This window comes from Ziziphus jujuba, chromosome 6 (genome assembly GCF_031755915.1).
Source record: "Ziziphus jujuba cultivar Dongzao chromosome 6, ASM3175591v1".
NCBI lineage: Eukaryota > Viridiplantae > Streptophyta > Magnoliopsida > Rosales > Rhamnaceae > Ziziphus > Ziziphus jujuba.
Genome location: NC_083384.1, coordinates 2,383,896 through 2,407,461, shown reverse-complemented (window position 1 = coordinate 2,407,461; position 23,566 = coordinate 2,383,896). Strand labels below are relative to the sequence as shown.

Here is a 23,566-nt window from a genome sequence, read left to right as displayed (position 1 = left end):
CTTAGGCATATGTATTGAACCCATAAAGCATTGGAACCATTTCATGCTTCCCGGACTCCAAAAATGTACCAAAACCGTCACCCGGGTCCGTATCGGCTTCCACCACTTGGATGCTTCGAATAGGCTTTGTATCTTCAAGTATGGACAAGCTCTGTTGAGATTAATTACCCTCTGTATAAATACTCCCAGGTTGCCCTTAAATATCTTAATTTGAGCTCTTGTGATTGGCCTAGTCTTCATCCGTGTCGAGTCAGCACCCCAGCGGGTTATCGGTGGAGCGGGCTCGGGCAGAATCACATCATTCCCCTCCTCTTGAAAAGGATTTGTCCTCAAATCAAGATCATCACCTGCAGCAAAAGGAGTTAAATCAGCAACATTAAATGCAGCACTCATGTTATACTCACCTAGTAAATCAAGCTTGTAGGCATTCTTGTTATTGGGCTCCAAAACTTGAAAAGGTCCATCCATAAGCGGCATGAGCTTTGACTTTCTTTGATTAGGAAACCTTTCCTTTTGTAAGTGCAACCAAACCAATTCTCCTGGGTCAAATACTATTACAACAAAATCTAGAAATACATGCTCATTATGGTAAAAATTACACTTTTGAAAGTTAGCAAACAATATTTTCCAAATTTTCAAATTGCCACTAAGTAAAGCTCTCAACAATGCAGATAAAGTTCTATGCAATAAAGACATCTTTAAATAAGTATCTTTAAACTTCATGGTCAGCAACGATTTTTTATTCATAATTACTTTGTTAACATCACCAAAGCTAAGATAACAATTTCGATTCTTCCTTTCTTGAATTCGTTTCCCTTTCTCACTCAATGCCATCTCACCTTCCTCACTCTCGGCTTTTGCACCAAATTTCTCACTCTTGGTTTTAATAAAATTTTTCCACACAACCTGAGTATTAGAAGACTTACCTCGGACAGCAAGCTCACCTTTTCCCTCTTGATTGGATGGTAGTCCACTTGGAATTTCATTTGGTAAGACATCTCCAAATTCCTTCAAAAGAGAAATCATTGAACTTGGCAATTCAAGTTCTTCAAAGTTAGTTTGATCATTAAAATAATTTTCTTTGTAAAGCATGACCAGCAAAGGTTTCTTACACTCAATAACCTTATTAATATCCCCTAAACTCAAATAAAAATTGTGGTTTTTCCTCTCTTTTCTTTCTTTTCTTTTTCTTTCCTCGGTTTGGCTCTCATTGGCGGAAATTTCCAGTTTTTGTGTGCTCTCGGGTTTGCTCTCTTTTCTCACCCCTCTCTCGGCTTTTTCTTGGTCTTTCCACTCAATATGAACCTTAGAAACCTTATCTTGGTCAGTAACCTCAATCTTACCTTCTTGGAAGGATGGTGAAGCCGTTGGTGCCATACTTGCTTTTTCTTTAAGCTTTTCGGCTTCTCTCCTTTGTTGCATTTGTAATTGGTCTTTGTAAACCTCTTTAGGAGATAATGGTTCCAGCTTGACCTTCTTCCCTTCAAACCTGAAAACAATACTATTTTCTCGACCAAAATGAGTAGCATCGTTATCAAATTTCCATGGTCTACCTAATAGTATATGTCCAGCAATCATGGGTACAATATCACATAAAACTACATCCTCATATCTACCTATATTAAATTTTACTTTGGCTTGTTTGTTTACTTTCATCTCACCACTATCATTAAGCCATTGTAATCTATAAGGTTCTGGATGTTTAATTGTTTTCAAGCCTAATTTATCAACTACAAGATTACTTATCACATTAGTACAACTTCCACTATCTATAATCATGCTACAAATTTTACCTTGTATTTCGCAGCTAGTGTGGAAGATGTTTTCTCTTTGTATCTGCTCTTCATCTTTGTAGACAGCAAGTACTCTCCTTGAAACCAAGCTCAACTCGGCATTAGATGTATCTACAGGTTCGGTTTCATCTTCATTACAACCCTCCTCTTGCTCGGTTTCAGCTCCACTTTCTTCACTTGCGGATTCCAGCTCACCATCACCCTTTAATACCATGATTCTTCTATTTGGGCATTGGCTGGATATGTGTCCTCTTCCTTGGCACTTAAAACAAATTATTTCTCTAGATTTTTGAGGTTTAGGATCAGATTTTATCTCACCTCTAAGTGCTTGGACAGATTCGGTCTTGACCTCCCTTCTTGGCCGGTTGGTAGATTCTTCTCCTAATTTCGGCCTCATCTTGTTTTCATAAGTGGAATTGTTTTTCCAGCCACTTGAACTTGCCCTCCCACTGCTAGAAACTCCTCCAAACCGTGTACTAACACCCCTCCTCTTGAATTGGTTCTCATGTTTAATGGCTACATGCAACATCTCCTCCAATTCCAAGTATTGTTGTAATTCAAGTTGGTTGGCAATGTCACGGTTTAACCCTCCAAGAAATCTTGCCATTGTTGCCTCTCTATCCTCCCTCATGTTTAACCTCATCATTAACATCTCCATCTCTTTGTAATAATCCTCCACGGACCTACTTCCTTGAGACAAAGATTGAAGCCTTTGATGCAGCAACCTTTGGTAATGGGATGGCACAAACCGCTTCCTCATGACTCCTTTCATTTGTCGCCATGTTGTAATTAAGTCTTCACCAACCCTCCTTCGGGTGCTTTGCTCATTTATCCACCATTGGAGTGCATAATGGCCAAACTCCATTGCTGCCATCTTCACCTTCTTACCTTCCGAATAGTTGTGGCAGTAAAAAATCATCTCCATTTTCTCTTCCCACTCCAAATAAGCTTCAGGATCACTTTTACCCATAAAAGGTGGGATATTAACCTTGATATTTCCCAAATCTTCATCTGTATCCTCCCTCCTATATCTCCCATGGCCAGCTCTATCTTGGACAGCAAAGGTTTCGTCCATACCTTCCTCAAAGTCACCGTCCAATGGCTCCTCATCAAATTCCTCTCTTGACCTCTCGCGACCTCCTCGTCCTCGGCCTCGTCCTCCATGGAATTCTTGCCTATTTCTTGTATTCGGCCTTCCTTGTGAGGCTTCTAATCTTCCCACTCTTTGATTTACATGCTCAAATTGAGCACTCATCCGCTGTATTGATTCCAAAATAGTTCTCAAGTCCACTTGGTCTCCACTTCCGGTAGCTCGGTCATCGCCATGAAATGCTACGGACTCTTCCTCATTGATCCTCAAGGATGGATCTCCTCTTCTTATTCTAGAATCTACCATGTTAGTAAAATACTGCAGAAAATAAAATAAATCCTCACAATATTCACTCCCTCACGTGTTTCACTCAAACAAGGTCTCGACACTCATGCTAGCACACTAGTTTCGGCTTTTACCCTCTTTTAAGCTCACACACTCTTGTCTTTTTTCACTCAATGAATTATCTCAAAGTTCTAATTAAAACACCCACAAAACAGCAATTAGATCACTAGTATGTTTTAATTAAACTTATCAACAAAACAGTAGCAAAAAAGTAGGCAATACCGAAAGAATCCAACAAATCCTAATTTTTCGGCTTTCTAGACAAGAAAACACTAAATAATGGGAAAACGTTGGAATTTTTGAAAACTGCACCAGATGGTAGTAGATTATGAGTTCAAGAATAAAATTCCAGGAAAAGAAATTCAAATACAATCAAGAATCAAAGAGAACAAAAATATAGAAAAGTTGTTGGTTGTTGTTCTTTGTAATTCGAGTTTTTGTATCAAATCCCTTAACTAATTTTAATCCAAATAATTTAGCACACAAACTCAAATATCCAGCAGCAGAAATAATTTCCCAGCAATTAAAATATTGAATAAATAATCAAAAACCAGCAGCTCCAACAAATTTCCAACAAACAATTCAAACTCCAACAAACCGAAATATTTTTCTTTTTTTTTTTTTTTTTTTATTTTTATTCGGCTTTACCTCTTTTTTTTTCTTTTTTTTTTCACTCACAGAAAATAAACAACTGCAGTAGCAAGAATAATTACCAAAATTGCAATTCCAATTCCAAAACAAACACCAAACCCGTGACCTCCAAATAAACACAAATGTGCAGTTTTTTTTTTTTTTTTTTATGTTGCCGCAAACTCTTTTTTTTTTTTTTTTTTTAATATATGAATGCAAATATCTAAAACTAAAACAGCAAAGAAAAATCAACAAAAACCAAATTAACAAGAACAATGATAAAAGACAACTAACAAACTAGGAAACAAAAATACGATAAAACTAGGAAATCCTAATTCAACTAGGAATGAATTTTTTTTTTTTTTTTTAAGATGCTGAACGTGTATAGGATGGATGCAACCTTAACCTAATGCTAAAATTGCAGAATAACACAAAAACAAATACAGCAAATAAAGATAGATCAAACCTGAACAAAATTTAGCTCTGATACCAAATGATACGAACCTAGGACGACCTGCTCCTAAACCCGTATTATATTAGCCCGGATCTTTAATTAAGTTCAAGTTCTAATGGAATGGACCTCAACCCCTAACCAACCTGTGGTTAGAAACCTTGGTATAATGTAGACGCCACAATAGGGGATGGAAAACCTATTGATAAGTCAAGCTAAAACAACCAATTCTCTAATGGTGTTTTAGGTGTTCTCAAAGAACAAAGAGATAATTGATCTCACAAGTATTTTCTCAATCAAATCAAAGTTTTTAAGTTATCTTATTAATGAAAAATAAGCCTTTAAATAGGCTTTGAAAGAAACAAAATAAACCCTAAAAACCCTAGGAAAAACAGGCCACACAATAAAGAGTTCTATGGTGGCCGAAATTCTCACTCCTTTCCTAATCTAATTTGGATTAATTAATTCCTTTATTTTGAATTAGGAATTAATTAATTTACAATGAAAATAATAAAATAATAACTTTCCTAAACTTATTTTTCCAGAAAATAAATAAATGAAAACTAAAAAGTAATGGTAATTTCCTAAAACAAAAAGTAGAATCAAATTAGGAAACTATAATACTAGCTTTTTGACTAAGTTGACTTTGACCAATCTTTGACCAAATTGAGCTCCAAATCAGCTTCTAGATGCTTTGTAAGATGCCAAATAAACTGAATATGAAGTCCCACACGTTGCCCATGCTTGGAAAAATAAGAAAAGGCTAATACAGTAAAATACAGTAAAGCCAGCAAGCAATACAGCAAATTCGGCCAAATTGTTGATGCTGTCCGTACAAGCCCTTTTTGATTGCATTTGAGGCTGCTTTAACTTGATTCCATGACCTCTTAGGCATATGTATTGAACCCATAAAGCATTGGAACCATTTCATGCTTCCCGGACTCCAAAAATGTACCAAAACCGTCACCCGGGTCCGTATAGGCTTCCACCATTTGGATGCTTCGAATAGGCTTTGTATCTTCAAGTATGGACAAGCTCTATTGAGATTAATTACCCTCTGTATAAATACTCCCAGGTTGCCCTTAAATCTCTTAATTTGAGCTCTTGTGATTGGCCTAGTCTTCATCCGTGTCGAGTCAGCACCCCAGCGGGTTATCGGTGGAGCTGGCTCGGGCGGAATCACATCAGATGGAGATGCTTATGATGAGGTTAAGCATGAATGAGGACCGAAAGGCAACCATGATAAGGTTTTTGGGTGGTTTGAATCGTGAGATAGCCAACCAATTGCAACTTCAACAATATGTAGAACTGGAGGAGATGCTTCATGTGGCCATCAAAATTGAAAATCAATTCAAAAGAAAGGGTACAAGCTCATGGTTTGGAGGAGATTTAAGCAGCGGGAGGACCAATCAAAGTGTTTGGAGAAGCAATCCCATCTTTGACAACAAGCCAAAACCGAAACTTGAAGAAGATAGTTCCAATTGGCCAAAAAGAGAAGCTAAAGCCGAAGCTGTCCAAGCACACAAATATGAAGGTAAATCTGATCATAAACCTTCAAGAACTCATGAAATTGTGTGTTTTAAGTGCCAAGGAAGAGGACACATTGCCAATCAATGCCCAAATAGAAGAATCATGGTGCTGAAAGGTAATGGTGAACTAGAATCCCAAAGCGAGGAAAGTGGGGGAGAGGTCGAATTGGATGATGAAGAATGTGGAAAGGATGAACATGAGGAAACTGAAACACTCCAACCTTCAAGGGCTGACCTTGAGCTTAGTTGCAAGATGAGTCCTTGCTGTATACAAAGATGAGGAACAAATCCAAAGAGAGAAGATCTTCCACACCCGATGTGAAGTTCAAGGTAAGATTTGTAGTATGATTATTGATAGTGGAAGTTGTACAAATATAATTAGTAACATTGTAGTTGATAAATTAGGCTTAACAACTATTAAACATCCAGAACCTTATAGATTACAATGGCTTAATGATAGTGGTAAAATAAAAGTGAATAAACAAGCGAAAGTAAAATTTAGTATAGATAAATATGTGGATGTTGTATTGTGTGATGTTGTACCTATGCATGCTAGTCATATTTTATTGGGGAGACCATGGGGATTTGATAAGAATGCCATACACTATGGGAGAGAGAATTCCATTGTATTTAAATTTAATGGGAAGAAGGTTAAGCTGGAGCCATTAACTCCAAAGTAGGTATTTGGAGACCAACTTCAAATGCAACAAAGGAGGGAAGCCGAGAAGCTCAAAGAGAAGGCTAATATGGCATCAATGGTTACACCACCTACTCATGAGGTCAATACCGAACTTGCTGTCCAAGGTAAGTATTCTAAACTCAATGGTGAGGGGAAAGACAAAGACAAAATCGAAAGAGAGAAATTAAGAAAAAAAGTCGGAAGTGATGATAAAAAAAGTGTGTCCGAAAGAGAGAAAGGAAAAGAAAGAAAAGAAAGAAAAATTAAAATTTTTTTTTTGAGTTTTGGGGATGTTAATAAGGCCATCCTGGGTAAGAAACCATTGCTAGTTATGAATTATAAAGATGTTAATTTAAAAATGCTTTTCTTGTATAGAACTTTATCTGCATTATTAAAAGCTTTACTTAGTGGAAATTTGAAAATTTGGGAGATATTATTTGCTAATATTAAAAAGAGTGATGAACTTGTATTTCTAGTATTGGTTGTGATAGTGTTTGACCCAGGAGATTTGGTTTGGCTGCACTCAAGAAATAAGAGGTTCCCCAAACAAAAAAAGTCCAAGCCTATGCCGCATGTGGACGGATCTTTTCAAGTTTTGGAGCTGAATAACAAGAATGCCTACAAGCTTGATTTACCGGGTGAGTATAACATGAGTGCTGCATTTAATGTTACTGATTTAAATCCTTTTGCTACAGGTGATAATCTTGATTTGAGGACAAATCCTTTTCAAGAGGAAGGGAATGATGTGATTCCGCCCGAGCCGGCTCAACCGATAACAGGCAACATGAAATGGTTCCAAGTCTTTATGGATTGAATACATATGTCTAAGAGGATATGGAATCAATTCAAGGCAGCTTCAAAGGCATTCAAAAAGGGGTTGTACGGACAGCTTCAAATTTGGTCTCTTTTTACTGTATTTTGTGCTGGCTTTACTGTATTTTGCTAAGTTGGCTTTTTCTTTTTCTTCCAAGAAAGGGAAACGTGTGGGACTTCATGGTCAGCTTATTTGGCATTCTAAAAAGCCTATTGAGGTTGATTTGGAGCTCAAATTGGTCCAAGAATGGTCAAAGTCAGCTTAATCAAAAAGCTACTATTTTAGTTTCCTAATTTGATTCTGCTTTTTGTTTTAGGAAATTACCATTACTTTTTGGTTTTTATTTATTTATTTGCTGGAAAAATAAGGTTAGGAAAATTATTATTTTATTATTTTCATTGTAAATTAATTATTTGCTAATCCAAATTAAAGGAATTAATTAATTAGCATTTAGATTTATGAAAGTAGGAAATTCGGCCACCTTGGGAAAGGTTATTGTACGGCTGGCTTTCCTTATGTCTTCTTGGGTTTATTGTGTGACTTTTCTAGCCTATTTAAAGGCTTGTTTTATCAATAATAATCAGTGCATTATTCATACAGAAAATTATTTGTGAGATTGAATTCTCTTTGTTCTTTTGAACACCTAAAACACCATTAGAGAATGAGTGTTTTAGTTTGACTTATCAATAGGCCTTCCATCACCTATAGTGGCATCTTCATTATATACCAAGGTTTCTAATCACATGTTAGTTAGGGGTCAAGGTGACCATTAGAACTTGAACATAATTAGATTCGGGCTAATATAATACGGGTTTAGGAGTAGGTCGTCCTAGGTTCGTATCATATACCATGATTCGCACTTTGATTTTAAAATTTTTTCTTATCGTTTTACCTTGAACACTATTGCTTAATATCATTAGTGATAACGAATTTCATCCAAAAATATTGAAAAAATTATCAAGTAAGTACTTATGTACAAATTAGAAGAGAGCTAATTGTAGCTTGATATCGGTTAGGGACTATATATGTAATAAAATCTAAAAAAGTTATAAAATCTGTTTTTTTGAAAGTAAATATTTCTTTTTAAAAATGATTACTTTAAAAAGATATGATCTTTTAGCATATGAATTTATATCATCTAAATCTATTAATTATGAAGATCAAAAGAACTCATCTATTTTTGGATTACCATTACAAGTAAATAATAACTAAGAGATGTTTTATAATTACAGTACACATAAATGAAAATATTTTAATGTGCTAATAGATATCCCTATCAATAATTATCTACTCATAGATGATATTATAGATATGGAGAAAAATGTGGATAGAAAATATTTTGATTGGATAATTCTCAATTTTTGTATTAGAAAGAAAGTCAATATTGAGGCCTGGATCAATATTGATACTGACACCATTAGTAATAAATATAGTAAGACTCGGGGGAATAATCATCAACAACTTAAGAAAATTGATACGCAAGGTCTTTTTTATCTCACAATTCCTCAAAATCAAGAAATCAACCTATCTAGTACCCAAAAAATAAAAAATAAAAAATAACAAATAAAAAAACCCTTTTTGATTGGATGGGAATGAATGAAGAAATACGAAGTTGTCCGTATCAAATATGGATCGTTGGTTTTTCCCATAATTTTTGATACTTTATAACACGTATAAGATTAAACCATGGACCATTCTAATCAAATTAATTCTTTTTAATTTGAATATAAATGAAAGTTCTAGTGAAAATAAAAGCATCACTGGAAAGAAAAAAACAAATATATCAATATTTTCTAATGAAAAAAAAAAATCTCTTGAATCAGAAAATCGAAATCAAGAAAAAAAAGAATCCGCAAGCCAAGCAGATTTTGAATCCTCTCTCTAAAAGCAAGACAAAGATATTGAAGAAGATTTTATGGGATCAGACATGAAAAAAGATGGAAATAAAAAACAATACAAGAACAATACGGAAGCGGGGTTTGATTTATTCCTAAAAAGATATTTACATTTTCAATTGAGACGGGACGGTATTTTAAATAAAAAAAAAAATGATCAATAACATCGAAGTATATTGCCTCCTGCTTAGACTAATAAATCCAAGAGAAACTTTGATATCCTTTATTCAAAGGGGCCAATTAAGCCTAGATATTCTACTGATTAATAAATAGTTAACTCTTATAAAATTGATGAAAAAGGGATTATTGATTATCGACTCAATCTGTCTGTCTATAAAAAATCAACGACAATTTATTATATATCAAGCCGTAGGTATTTCATTGGTTCGAAAGAGTAAGCATGAAATAAATCAAAAGACTTAACAAAAAGCACTGTTGATAACAAAAATTATGCTAAATTCATTGCAAAATATCAAAAAAAGACTGGAAATAAAGACAACAACCATTATGATTTGTTTGTCCCTGAAAACATTTTATCCCCTAAATGTCATAGAAAATTGAGAATTCTAATTTGTTTTAATTCTAGGAATGGAAATGGTATGCCTCGAAATGCAGCATTTTGCAATAGTAAGAAGGAACACAGTCAAGTTTGGGATAAAAGCAAAAGAGATACAACTAAACTAATTAAATTAAAATTTTTTATTTGGCCTAATTATCGATTGGAAGATTTAGCTTGATGAATCGATATTGGTTTGATACCCATAATGGCAGTCATTTCCGTCTTGTAAGGATACATATGTATCCGAGATTCAAAATTCGTTAGTTAATGGTAGATTTGTTTCTCCTATATTTCCTATAGTATGATCTATGAAAAAAAAGAAACGCACACATGCATTGGCTTACATTTCATTCTGATACATGATTCATTGACATATCAATTAGATCTATAAATGATCAGCAAAATCTTCTTTTTTTCATTTTAGGTCTAAATTTTTATCTTTTGTAAATGACGAAAATAAGATTTTGGTATACCTATCGAATACAATTTTATTTGATCAAATTTGGAATTATTAACAAAATTAAGATTATTGTATTGTGTATATTAAATTAAAATGAATGGTATTATTATTATTGATCAATAAAACCACCTAACACTAAAAAAAGGATAGGAACAAAGTGGGGGGGGCAGATTTTGTTTTATGGTAAAAAATTCATCCATTTAGGTTATTTCACAAGAAGAAAAAAAAGAAAAAGTAGGATCTGTTGGGTTTCAAATACATAGCCTTACCAATAGGATACGAAAACTTTCTTCACATTTGGAATTGCACAGAAAAGACAATTGATCTCAGAGAGGCCTACATTAAATTTTGGGAAGGCTGCTGTCTTATTTGTCAAAGAAAAAATGAATATGTTATGGAGAATTAATTAATCAGTTGAATATTCAGGAATCAAAAACTCACTAATTCGAAAAAGCAGTTTATTTTGAATTATTTGATTTATTAGATCTTGAATTTGAATTTAATGAATTTATTTTAGCTTTCAGCAATTCATGAAAGACCGAATCAAGCAAAAACCTATGAATATACCAGCTACAAGAAACGACCTCATGGTAGTAAATATGGGTCCCCACCACCCAAGAATGCATGGTGTTCTTCTACTCATCGTTACTCTAGATGGTGAAGATGTTATTGACTGTGAACAAATATTAGGCTATTTACACCGAGGGATGGAAAAAATTATGGAAAACTAAACAATTATACAATATCTGCCTTATGTAACGCGTTGGGATTATTTAGCTACTGTTGAAAATGTGGTAATCTTGCCACCTTGTGCAAACCAAAATCCACCAAGGTTTGCACCCTCTTTCTTTCTTTGTAAGAAATATTTTGTCAAATGACCTAATAGAATATTTATGTCTATATTTTATATTCCTGTTAATGTCTTTTGAATGCCTAAGTTTTATTGTATTTAGCTTAGGAATTATCTCTTTGTTGGGTATTGATTTGATTTTGTAAAATGGCTATGTGCTGGAAACAGTGTTTCCAACAACATAGGTCCATTGTTGGGGCTGGAATTTCCTGGGTCTTTAGAACCCGGTTATAATTTTTGGATATGTTATAATAGACATGTGAAAGAAAATATATAAAAAATAATGACTCAAAACGGACTTGGAAAGCCTAAGATATATAGGTTTCGACTTGGCATAACTGCTGTGATTTCCAGCAGTTATGGGCCACGGGTTTGGGAAGAATTGAAGGCCTTAACCAATTCCTTTGGACCTCGTCTTCTCCATATTTTATCCTTAATATTTCAAAATGCCATATGTAAAACATCAGACAATTTGGATGAAGATATCCCAGCATTTCATCAGGTCAAACTAGTATTACCTGATTTGGAAGGAGACAATTTTTGGAATTCAAATTCTTGCCAACCTTTGCCATATTTGTACACTTACATGTGCAGCTGGTATTTGAACATTTTTTTTATTAAATTATTGGGGGGGGGGGGGGCGAAAATTTGTATTTTGAATTTTAAAAAGACTTTGTTTCATTTCACACATACTTCACATGTGTGAACCAAGTTTTATATCTATATTATGCAACAAATGAATGTAATGAAGAATTATTGTGCTATCTAGTTGTGTGGCTTACTCTAGCATTTTCTCTTCTTCTTCATCTTCTTCTTCTTCCTTCCAAACTAAAACCCTAACAAAACTCAATATCATCATACCAAAAACAAATGCAAAAATCACCTAAATACCAAACTGAAAACTAGATTAAAGGTTATGCACAAGACTAACATCTTGTGTACAACACTCTTGGCCAAGTGAACCCAAAAACCACACCAAACTCCAACAGCTACTATGTTCACATAAGCCATAACCGTAAATGGCCTGGAGCAGTTGGAAAATATTCAAGTGCCTAAAAGAGCCAGCTATATCAGAGTAATTATGTTGGAGTTGAGTCGTATAGCTTCTCATATGCTATGGCTCAGCCCTTTTATGGCAGATATTGGTGCACAAATGCCTTTCTTCTATATTTTCTGAGAAAGATAATTAAAAAATGATCTATTCAAAGCTGCCACCCCTATGAGAATGATGCATAATTATTTTCATATCAGAGGAGTAGTTGCTGATCTACCTCATGGCTGGATAGATAAATGTTTGGATTTTTACGATTATTTTTTAACAAGAATCGCTGAATATCAAAAACTTATTACATGAAATCCTATTTTTTTAGAACAAGTTGAAGGAGTGGGCATTATTGGTACAGAGGAATTAATAAATTGGGGTTTATCAGGACCAATCCGTAAAGTTGATCATTATGAGTGTTACGATGAATTTGATTGGGAACTCCAGTGGCAAAAAAAAGGAGATTTGTTAGCTCGTTATCTAGTTTGAATTTGTGAAATGTCAGAATCCATAAAAATTATTCAACAGGCTTTGGAAGGAATTCCAAGAGGTCCACATGAGAATTTAGAAATCTAATACTTTGATAGACAAAAGAATCCTAAATGGAATGATTTTGAATATTGATTTATTAGTAAAGAACCTTCTCCTACATTTGAATTACCGAAACAAGAACTCTATGTGAGAGTCGAAGCCCCAAAAGGAGAATTGGGAATTTTTCTGATAGGGGATCAGGATGGTTTTCCTTGGAGATGGAAAATTCGCCCATCAGGTTTTATCAATTTGCAAATTCTTCCTCAATTAGTTAAAAGAATGAAATAGGCTGATATTATGATGATACTATGATACGAACCTAGGACGACCTGCTCCTAAACCCGTATTACCAATCTTTGACCAAATTGAGCTCCAAATCAGCTTCTAGATGCTTTTTAGGATGCCAAATAAACTGAATATGAAGGCCCACACGTTGCCCATGCTTGGAAAAATAAGAAAAGGCTAATACAGTAAAGCCAGCAAGCAATACAGCAAATTCGGCCATTATGCACTCCAATGGTGAAATTGGCAGCAATGGAGTTTGGCCATTATGCACTCCAATGGTGGACCAATGAGCAAAACACCCGAAGGAGAGTTGGTGATGACTTGATTACTACACGGCGACAAATGAAAGGAGCCATGCGGAAGCGATTCGTACCATCACACTATCATAGGTTGCTGCATTAAAGACTACAATCTTTATCTCAAGGACATGTATCCGTAGAGGACTATTACAAAGAGATGGAGATGCTTATGATGAGATTGAACTTGAATGAAGGTAGGGAAGCAACCATGGCAAGGTTTCTTGGTGGTTTGAATCGTGAAATAGCCAATCAACTAGAATTGCAACAATATGTGGAATTGGAGGAGATGTTGCGTGTGGCTATTAAATTAGAGCATCAATTCAAGAGGAGGGGTGTAAGATCATGGTTTGGAGATGTTTCCAACAGTGGAAGGTTCAATTCAAGTGGCTGGAGGAACAATCCCATCTATGAGAGCAAGCCAAAGCTGAAAGTCAAAGAAGAAAGCTCAAATTGGCCAAGGAAGGAGACTAGAACCGAATCTGTCCAAGCACCAAAGAATGAGGTCCATTCCATTAGAACATGAACTTAATTGAGATCCGGGCTAATATAATACGGGTTTAGGAGTAGGTCGTCCTAGGTTCGTATCATTTGGTATAATACGGCATGAGCTTTGACTTTCTTTGTTTAGGAAACCTTTCCTTTCGTAAGTGCAACCAAATCAATTCTCCAGGGTCAAACACTATTACAACAAAATCTAGAAATACATGCTCATTATGGTAAAAATTACACTTTTTAAAGTTAGCAATCAATATTTCCCAAATTTTCAAATTACCACTAAGTAAAGCTCTCAACAATGCAGATAAAGTTCTATGCAATAAAGACATCTTTAAATAAGTATCTTTAAAATTCATGGTATTCTGAATCCTTGTTATTAATGGAATCGAAATGATCTCTGGATCGATCAGAAGATCATTTCAATTGGCTAGAGTCTGTTACTTGAACAAAATTGGATCTTGTGGAATCATATTGAATATTTGACAATACATTCCGTACCTTGCTAAAAACTGATCCTTGTTTACCAACCACACTTTGTCTAACCAAATCCAATTCTCTCTCAATATGTTCCTCAAAAAATCCAATTCTTGTGGGTTCTTCCCCTAACTAAAGAAGAGATCTTGGCGGAATTGCCACATATGAAATTGAGCACAATTTTACAAAGAAATAGCCCACTTGTTTCTCGAGAAAGGGAAACATGCTCAATATCATTTGATAGAATAGTTGACCCAGCTCTTTGTTGTTTTAAGAAACCCTCCGCTTTAATTGGTATTTTTTCACGAAAGCAAACATGAGATAACAAATCCAATCTTTCAGTAAGATTTCGAATAGCTATCCCAAATTCAAGTTGATTATGTTTCACCTCTTCCTCAGAGAAAGACAATGAAACAATTCCCAATCATTGCCCTTGTGGATCAGAACATCCATAGAATATACAAAAAGAAACTCTAGATATTTGATATCTTTCTCTTTTAGTGAGATCTCAATTCCAGTGACGGTTTGATTAGATATCTTACAACTAGAATCCCTCTTTTTTCTGATCCAGTTCCTCCATCATCGCGAACCACAACTAGATTCAGGCATGATACACTTTTTAGTTATTGAGAGAACCCAAGTACTCTCTTTCGGATCTAGGAAATAGCTCTCAGAGATCTTTTTTCCTTTTGGAAGATACAGGAGCGAAAAAATCAACCTATTGATGTTGGAAGACCTAAAAGAGTCTTCCAATGTATCATTTCTGGATCCAATGAAATTCATAGGTATAGGAAGAAGCCCTATCAAATAGAGATTTTTTTCTTTCGACCATCTTTCGATTGTTAATACACTATATAAGGACCACTACTACAAATAGTACTACACCCTTGATCGTGAAATATTGATTGCTTGAAAGTAGGATACTCCAAATTTGGGAGTCCAAGAGTTTTATAAAATGTTCTTGATGGAAAAAAAAAATCTGAATGAAAGATCCCACCAAATTGAATTGGGTCCATGAATCTAAGAAATAGTGAGAAGTTTTGATCTCTCTCGATATCTCTCTTAATTCAAAAATCCAGGATTTGAATTGATTTCCTTTCAGTGTGTCCTCCTAAATTGCATTGATTTATCCTAAAGATTTAATTTGAATTGGAATTTGGTTATTTACTATGTACGAGGATCCTCGCTAAGCATCCATGGCTGAATGGTTAAAGTGACCAACTCATAATTGGTGAATTCGTAGGTTCAATTCCTACTGGATGCATACCAATGGGACCCTTCAATAGAATAAGTCTATTGGAATTGGCTCTGTATCAATGGAATCTCATCATCCATACATAACGAATTGGTATGGTATATTCATATCATAACATATGAACAGTAAGAACTAGCATTCTTATTGAGACTATAACTCATAGGGAAGAAAATAGATTTATGGATGGAATCAAATATGCTATATTTACAGACAAAAGTATTCGGTTATTTTTGAAAAATCAATATACTTCTAATGTCGAATCAGGATCAACTAGGACAGAAATAAAGCATTGGGTTGAACTCTTCTTTGGTGTCAAGGTAATAGCTATGAATAGTCATCGACTCCTAGAAAAGGGTAGAAGAATGGGGACCTATTATGGGACATACAATGCATTACAGACATATGACCATTACGCTTCAACCGAGTTATTCTATTCCACCTGTTAGAAAGAAAAGAACTTAAATCAAAATACTTAATAGCATGGCGATACATTTATACAATACTTATATCCCAAGCACAGGCAAAGGAGTCGTAGACAATCAAGTGAAATCCAATCCATGAAATAATTTGATCTATGGGCAGCATCATTGTGGTAAAGGTCGTAATGCCAGAGGAATCATTACCGCAAGGCATAGAGGGGGAGGTCATAAGTGTCTATATCATAAAATCGATTTTCGACGAAATGAAAAAGGCATATATGGTAGAATCGTAACTCTAAAATATGATCCTAATCGAAATGCATACATTTGTCTCATACACTATGGGGATGGTGAGAAAAGATATATTTTACATCCCAGAGGGGCTATAATTGGAGATACCATTGTTTCTAGTACAGAAGTTCCTATAAAAATAGGAAATACCTTACCTTTGAGTGCAGTTTGATCTATTGATTTATGTTATTGGAAGTAACCAATTAGGTTTACAATTTGAGTCCCTCTACAGGATAGACCTCAGTAGAAAACTGAAGAGTAATGGAAGCAAGTGATTGAGTTCAGGAGTTCCTCATATAAAATTATTGACTCTATAGATATAGTAATATGGAGAAGAAAAAATTGTTTCAAGCACCGACAGAACCAAAAGCACCCCTTGTTTCAAAGAGAGGAGGACGGGTTCTTCGCATTTCATTTGATGGTCAAAGGCGAGTTGAAAGCTAAGCCCAAGGAGAAAAATAGAGATTTCTCCTACATTACCTGTAATATGTGGAAGTATCAACGTAATTTCATAGAGTCATTTGGTCTAAATTCTACATGAAGAACATAAGCCAGAAGAAGGAACGGGAAGACCTAAGATGTAGATGATCGTAACATGAGTGACTCGATAGATTTTGATTCCTATATATCCATTCATGCGGTACTTCATTATATGATATATATAAGAATTATATGATATATATGATGGAATTTGGTGTAGGTTTATGTTGTTGTACCCTAGAGCACAATCATTCAAGGTGTTAGTCAAGAATGATTGTTGTTGGTTCTTGGTTCTTGGTTCTTGATTTTGTTTTTTTTTTTTGGGTTTTTTTAGGTTTTGTTTCTGGTTTTAATGGAGGTTTAGGGTTCTTGGGAAGGTTTTTAGCTTTGGGAAGAAGAAGAAACCAAAAATGTAGTAGTTGAGAGAGAGAGAGAGCCAAAAATGTTGTTTTTCCAAATCAGTTTTTTGAATATTTTCTTTCTCAACGTTTTTCATTACAATTTTCATACTTTTAAATACATCAAAAAGACAATAACGTATGCTTCCATATTGAGCAGTAAATACAAAAGCATTAAAAGTAACCAACCAAGCCAAACTACCTCAACTAACTCTAATCAATGTGCTGGGCATGCAAGAAACCTTCTTTAATGGGCACTTCAGCTTGTCTAAGGCATTTGAATTTGAAAACCAGCTCCATTTGACTTGAAAATTGGAGGGACGCCTTTTTGAATATTAAACTATGTTCTACCCAAAAAAAAGATAAAACAAAGTCCATTTACCCATTCAAAAGTAATCAAACCCGAGGCAGTTTTGCCCCGTTTTCTGGGCAACAACACTGCACAAGGGTCAGATTGTTTTGGGCTTAACTCAGCCTTCCCAGCTCCTAATTGGGCCATTATTTTTGATACTGCTTCCTCTGCATAGCTATTTTATCATATCCAAAATTAAGGTCCAAATACCAAACCTACTTCAAACGGAATCCAAGGAAGTGGACTTATGTTGCTGGAAGTACAATTCCAGCAACTAGACAAAAAAGGCCTTAAGCTAGATAATGAGCTTAGGGCATTACAAAAAGGATATTGTTCTTGAACATTACAAGATAAAATAAAATGCATAAACATAAACAATGTTTGGTCTTTCATGTTGTAAAACAAAGAGTGCAAGTGTAACCGAACTACCTTGCACATTGTGGCAAGATCACCACATTTCAACACTCCTCCTTGGTGTTCTTGCTTAAAATATTTAGAAGCTTCCTCAAGGTCTCAAATCTTGCTTTTGGAAGTGGCTTGGTGAAGAAATCTGCAAGGTTATCTTCAGTCTTGATATATTCCAAGCTTACTTCTCCATTTTCTTCAAACTCCCTCAAAGAGTGATACTTCACCGGTATGTGTTTTGTCCTTCCATGTTGAATGGGGTTCTTGGCTATTGATATGGCTGAAGTGTTGTCACATTTGATGATGGTTGAACCCTCTTGAGGATAACCAAGGTCCTCCAATAATTTCCTAAGCCAAATGCATTGATTTGCACATGAAGAGCAAGCAATGAGAGTGGTCCACTACTAAGTGAGAAAAGATACCCCGAAGTGCTCTTCATATCATCCAAGCATCCAGTCCAATCACTATCCGAGTAGGCCCTTAATCTCATCACATCTTGCCTATCATACCAAACTCCAAAGTCTTGTGTTCCTTTTAAGTATCTAAGAATTCTTTTGGCACCTACAAAATGGTTTTGGGATGGTGCTTGCATATATCTAGACAAAACACATGTGGCATGCATAATATCCGGTCTTGATGAACATACATAGAGCAAACTTCCTATCATGCTTCTATATAGGGTCGGGTTTACCTTTGGTGTGCCATCCTCCTTCTTGTATTTGTCTCCTTGGCTCATTGGTGTTGACATTGGCTTGCATTCATCAAGGTTGAACTTTTTCAAAAGATCTTTGATGTATTTCTCTTGAGATATGAAAATACCCCTAGAGCATTGCATCACTTCCACTCCAAGGAAGTAATTCATTTCACCAAGGCTTGACATGTCAAACTCCTTTTCAAGTTCATTTTTCAAAACTTCCACATTCTTTTCATTTTCACCCATGACCAACAAATCATCCACATAGAGTGAGATAACAATCATGCCTTCTTCATTCCTTATGTATAGTGCTGGCTCATTTGGACTCCTCCTAAAGCCTTGTTAGGTCAAGTAACCATCAATCTTGCCATACCAAGCCCTAGGTGCTTGCTTTAACCCGTAAAGTGCCTTGTGTAGATGGTAGACTTTGTCCTCATGTCCTTGAACAATGAAGCCCTCGGGTTGCTTGACATAAACCTCCTCTTGAAGCACACCATTCAAGAAAGCCGACTTTACATCAAGGTGGTACACCTTCCATGACATTGAGGCCGAGGTGGATAGGATGAGCCTTATGGTCTCCATTCTTGCAACCGGTGCAAACGTCTCTCCATAATCTACACCCGCTTGTTGTGCATAGCCTTTTGCCACACGCCTTGCCTTGTGCTTGCATATTGTTCCATCCGGGTTGAACTTGGTCCTAAAGATCCACTTTACACCAATTGGTTTCTTGTTTTTAGGTTTAGAAACCAAAGACCAAGTTTCATTCTTTTCTATCATATCCATTTCGGTTTGCATGGCCTCCATCCACTCTTTCTTTTGCATAGCTTATTGAGCATTGGTAGGATCACTCAAGGCAACATTACACCTTTCATATATTTCAAGCAATGGCCTTTCTCCTCTAACACCATCTCCAATCTCCAATTCGGCTCCAATGGTCTCAAGTGCATCCTCCTCATCATCTTCATTTTCTTCATTGTCATTGTCATTGGTTTCTTCTTCTCCATCATCCAACCGAGCATTATCTTCATGGACAAGAAGCTTCTCCTTTGTCCAATCCCAAACAGCATCTTCATCAATCCTCACATCCCTTGTTACCACAAGTTTCTTGGTTTCCAAGTTGAAAACCCTAAAACCTTTGGTAACCTCACTAAAGCCGACCAAGATGCCCACATTTGCCCTTTTGTCAAGCTTCTCTCTCATGTGTGGATGAACATGGAGAAAACAAACACTTCCAAAGATTTTTATGTTGTCCAAAGATGGTTTTTCTCCATACCATTTCTCATAGGGTGTCTTGGAGTCATTGGCTTTGGTGTATGCTCGGTTTTGGATGTAGCTAGCCGTGTATATGGCTTCGGCCCAAAACTTCTTTGGCATGTTCTTCTCATGTATCATGCACCTTGCCATCTCCATCAAGGTCCTATTTTTCCTCTCACAAATACCATTTTGTTGTGGTGTGTATGGTGTTGTGAATTGATGCACCATTCCATTTTCTTTGCAAAAATCCTCCATAGCCAAGCTTGTATATTCTCCACCATTGTCGGTTCTCAAGCACTTTATCTTTGTATTGCTTTGGGTTTCCACCATCTTCTTGAATTCCATGAACTTCTCAAGCACTTGTGACTTGGTTGTTAGAAAATATACCCAACACATCCTTGAGTAGTCATCAATGAAGGTTAGGAAGTACTTACAAACTCATCCTCTTTCTACCAATTGTGCTACACTAAGCAAGTTTTCACATAAACTAGGAACATATAGCACATCTTTTATAATTTTGGTACCTTCCTTGGTGTTCAAGCACACATCTCCTTTGCCTTCTACTTTCATGAACCGGCCATCACCAATCTTCACTTTGATTTTGTAGTTTTGGTCAAGCTCCACAAAGCCATCCTTTTGGGAACTCATGTGGTGTGAGCAACCACTATCCACAAGCCAACCGAGACCACTACTTGTGACCTTAAGGCATGTGGCCACAAATAGGTTCTCGGCTTCTTCATTAACCACATTGGCTTGTTGTCTCCTTTGCTTGCATACTTTGGCAATGTGGCCTTTTCCTCCATATCTTTCACAAGATGCATCCGGCCTCCAAAAACACTTGGATGGTGGATGTCCAAGCTTCTTGCAATGAGGGCAAGGTGGATGCCCTCCTCGGTTTTGATGGCTTTATTGTTGCTGTTGTTGATTCCATCCATTTTTGTTGTTGTTTGTGTTGTTGTTGGTTGTAAAACCGGTTTGGTTGGTGTTGTTGCTCTTCCTTCCTTTATTCTTCTTTTTGTTGCCGTGGCCACCATAGAATGCACTCTCTATGGTCTCTTCCTTTCTAATGGCTCTCCTTTGTTCGGTTGCTTGAAGAGCATTGATGAGCTCACTCAAGGTTATTTCACTAAGATTTCTAGATTCTTCAAGGGAGGAAATCTTAGCTTCAAACCTTTCGGGTAGGCTCACCAATACTTTCTCTACTACCCTTTAATCGGTCAATTGCTCACCAAGGACCCGAATTTGATTTACCACTTTGAGCATCCTTTCCATGAAATCCTTGATAAGTTCATTCTCCTTCATCTTCAAGGTCTCAAACTCTCTTCTTAGGTTTAAAACTTGCATTTGCCGAGTTCTAGTATTTCCATGGAACTCCTCTTGAAGCTTTATCCAAACCTCTCTAGCACTTGTGTATGACATTATCCTTGTAAAAATGGAATCACTCATGGAGGAGTGCAAGGCAGTGAGGGCCTTGAACCCCTTGGCAACTTCGGCCTCATGTGCATTTCTTTGTGCTTGGGTTGCATTAGCTCTCAACTCCTCCACTACATAACCTTCTTCTATGACTTCCCATAAACCAAAGGCTTAAAGGTAGGCTTTCATTTTTATACTCCAAATGGAATAGTTTTGGCCTTCAAACTTAGGTGGTGTTGGGGTTGCAAAGGATTGTGAGGCCATTTGAAAAAATGGTTTTTGAAAAGTTTTGAAAAATGGATACAAGAACAAGCTCTCGGGTGGTGGTGTTTTGGTGAGTTTCAACTAGTCTTTTTGGGAGGTTTTGGTTTGGGTTGGAAGGCTTTAGGTGGGGGATCCTCTCACAAATAAAATGGTCTAGGTTGAAAGCTCACAAGGTCCTAAGAAATTACACTATGCTCTAATACCATGATGGAATTTGGTGTAGGTTTATGTTGTTGTACCCTAGAGCACAATCATTCAAGGTGTTAGTCAAGAATGATTGTTGTTGGTTCTTGGTTCTTGGTTCTTTATTTTGTTTTTTGTTTTTTTTGGGTTTGTTTAGGTTTTGTTTCTGGTTTTAATGGAGGTTTAGGGTTCTTGAGAAGGTTGTTAGCTTTGGGAAGAAGAAGAAACCAAAAATGTAGTAGTTGAGAGAGAGAGAGCCAAAAATGTTGTTTTTCAAAATCTGTTTTTTGAATATTTTCTTTCTCAACGTTTTTCATTACAATTTTCATACTTTTAAATACATCAAAAAGACAATAAGGCATGCTGCCATATTGAGCAATAAATACAAAATCATTAAAAGTAACCAACCAAGCCAAACTACCTCAACTAACTCTAATCAATGTGCTGGGCGTGCAAGAAACCTTCTTTAATGGGCAGTTCAGCTTGTCTAAGGCATTTGAATTTGAAAACCAGCTCCATTTGACTTGAAAATTGGAGGGAAACCTTTTTGAATATTAAACTACGTTTTACCCAAAAACTAGATAAAACAAAGTCCATTTACCCATTCAAAAGTAATCAAACCCGAGGCAGTTTTGCCCAGTTTTCTGGGCAACAACACTGCACAAGGGTCAGATTGTTTGGGGCTTAACTCAGCCTTCCCAGCTCCAAATTGGGCCTTTTTGCGACTGCTTCCTCTGCATATCTAGTTTATCATATCCAAAATTCAGGTCCAAATACCAAACCTACTTCAAACGGAATCCAAGGAAGTGGACTTATGTTGCTGGAAATACAATTACAGCAACTACACAAAAAAGGCCTTAAGCTAGATAATGAGCTTAGGGCATTACAAAAAGGGTATTGTTCCTGAACATTACAAGATAAAATAAAATGCATAAACATAAACAATGCTTGGTCTTTGATGTTGCAAAATGAAGAGTGCAAGTGTAACCGAACTACCTTGCACATTGTGGCAAGATCACCACATTTCAACAATATATATATAAGATCCATTTGTATAGATATCATCATCTACATCCAGAAAGCCATATGCTTTGGAAGAAGCTTGTACAATTTAGGAAGGGGTTTTGAATGATCAAAAAGAAGAATCTACTTCAACCGATATGCCCCTAGGCACGGCCATACATAACATAGAAATCACACTTGGAAAGGGTGGACAACTAGCTAGAGCAGCAGGTGCTGTAGCAAAACTGATTGCAAAAAAGGGTAAACCAGCCACATTAAAACTACCTTTTGGGGAGGTCTGTTTGGTACCCAAAAACTGCTCAACAACAGTTGGACAAGTGGGGAATGTTGGGGTGAACCAGAAAAGTTTAGGTAGAGCCGGATTGAAATGTTGGCTAGGTAAGCGTCCTGTAGTAAGAGCAATAGTTATGAACCTTGTAGACCATCCCCATGGGGGTGGTGAAGGGAGGGCCCCGATTGGTAGAAAAAACCTGCAACCCCTTGGGGTTATCCTACACTTGGAAGAAGAAGTAGAAAAAGGAATAAATATAGTGATAATTTGATTCTTAGTCGCTGTAGTAAATAGAAATTGTTTCTTCATCTTTACGAAAAAACAAAAAAAAAAGGAGTAATTAATTGTGACACGTTCACTAAAAAAAAAAAACATTCCTTTTGTAGCAAATCGTTTATTAAGAAAAATAAATATGCTTAACACAAAAGCATAAAAAGAAATAATAGTCACTTGGTCCCGTTTAGTTGATACTTCAATTTAAATTTTAAAATTTTTCTTTATTTAGTCTTTATTTAGTTAATATCTATAGTGTATTTAGTTAATATATATAGTATATATAGTTAACTATTTTAATATTTTCAATATTTTTTTGTTTAGGTTAAATATATATATGGGTGAATGATGGGAATTGAACCCGCGCATG

General features: G+C 35.9%; 1 non-coding gene and 2 pseudogenes across 1 annotated transcript; all 3 read left to right on the top strand.

Annotated features, from left to right (window-relative positions):
• The first annotated feature begins 10,802 nt into the window (after window positions 1-10,802).
• On the top strand, window positions 10,803-12,980 carry LOC132804222 (NAD(P)H-quinone oxidoreductase subunit H, chloroplastic-like; annotated as a pseudogene).
• Window positions 12,981-15,411: 2,431 nt separating this feature from the next.
• TRNAM-CAU (transfer RNA methionine (anticodon CAU)) lies at window positions 15,412-15,485 on the top strand. The gene has a single exon. It is a non-coding gene; the product is annotated as a tRNA-Met (tRNA).
• A 471-nt stretch (window positions 15,486-15,956) lies between these two features.
• On the top strand, window positions 15,957-23,217 carry LOC132804354 (large ribosomal subunit protein uL2cz/uL2cy-like; annotated as a pseudogene).
• The last annotated feature ends 349 nt before the right edge of the window (window positions 23,218-23,566 follow it).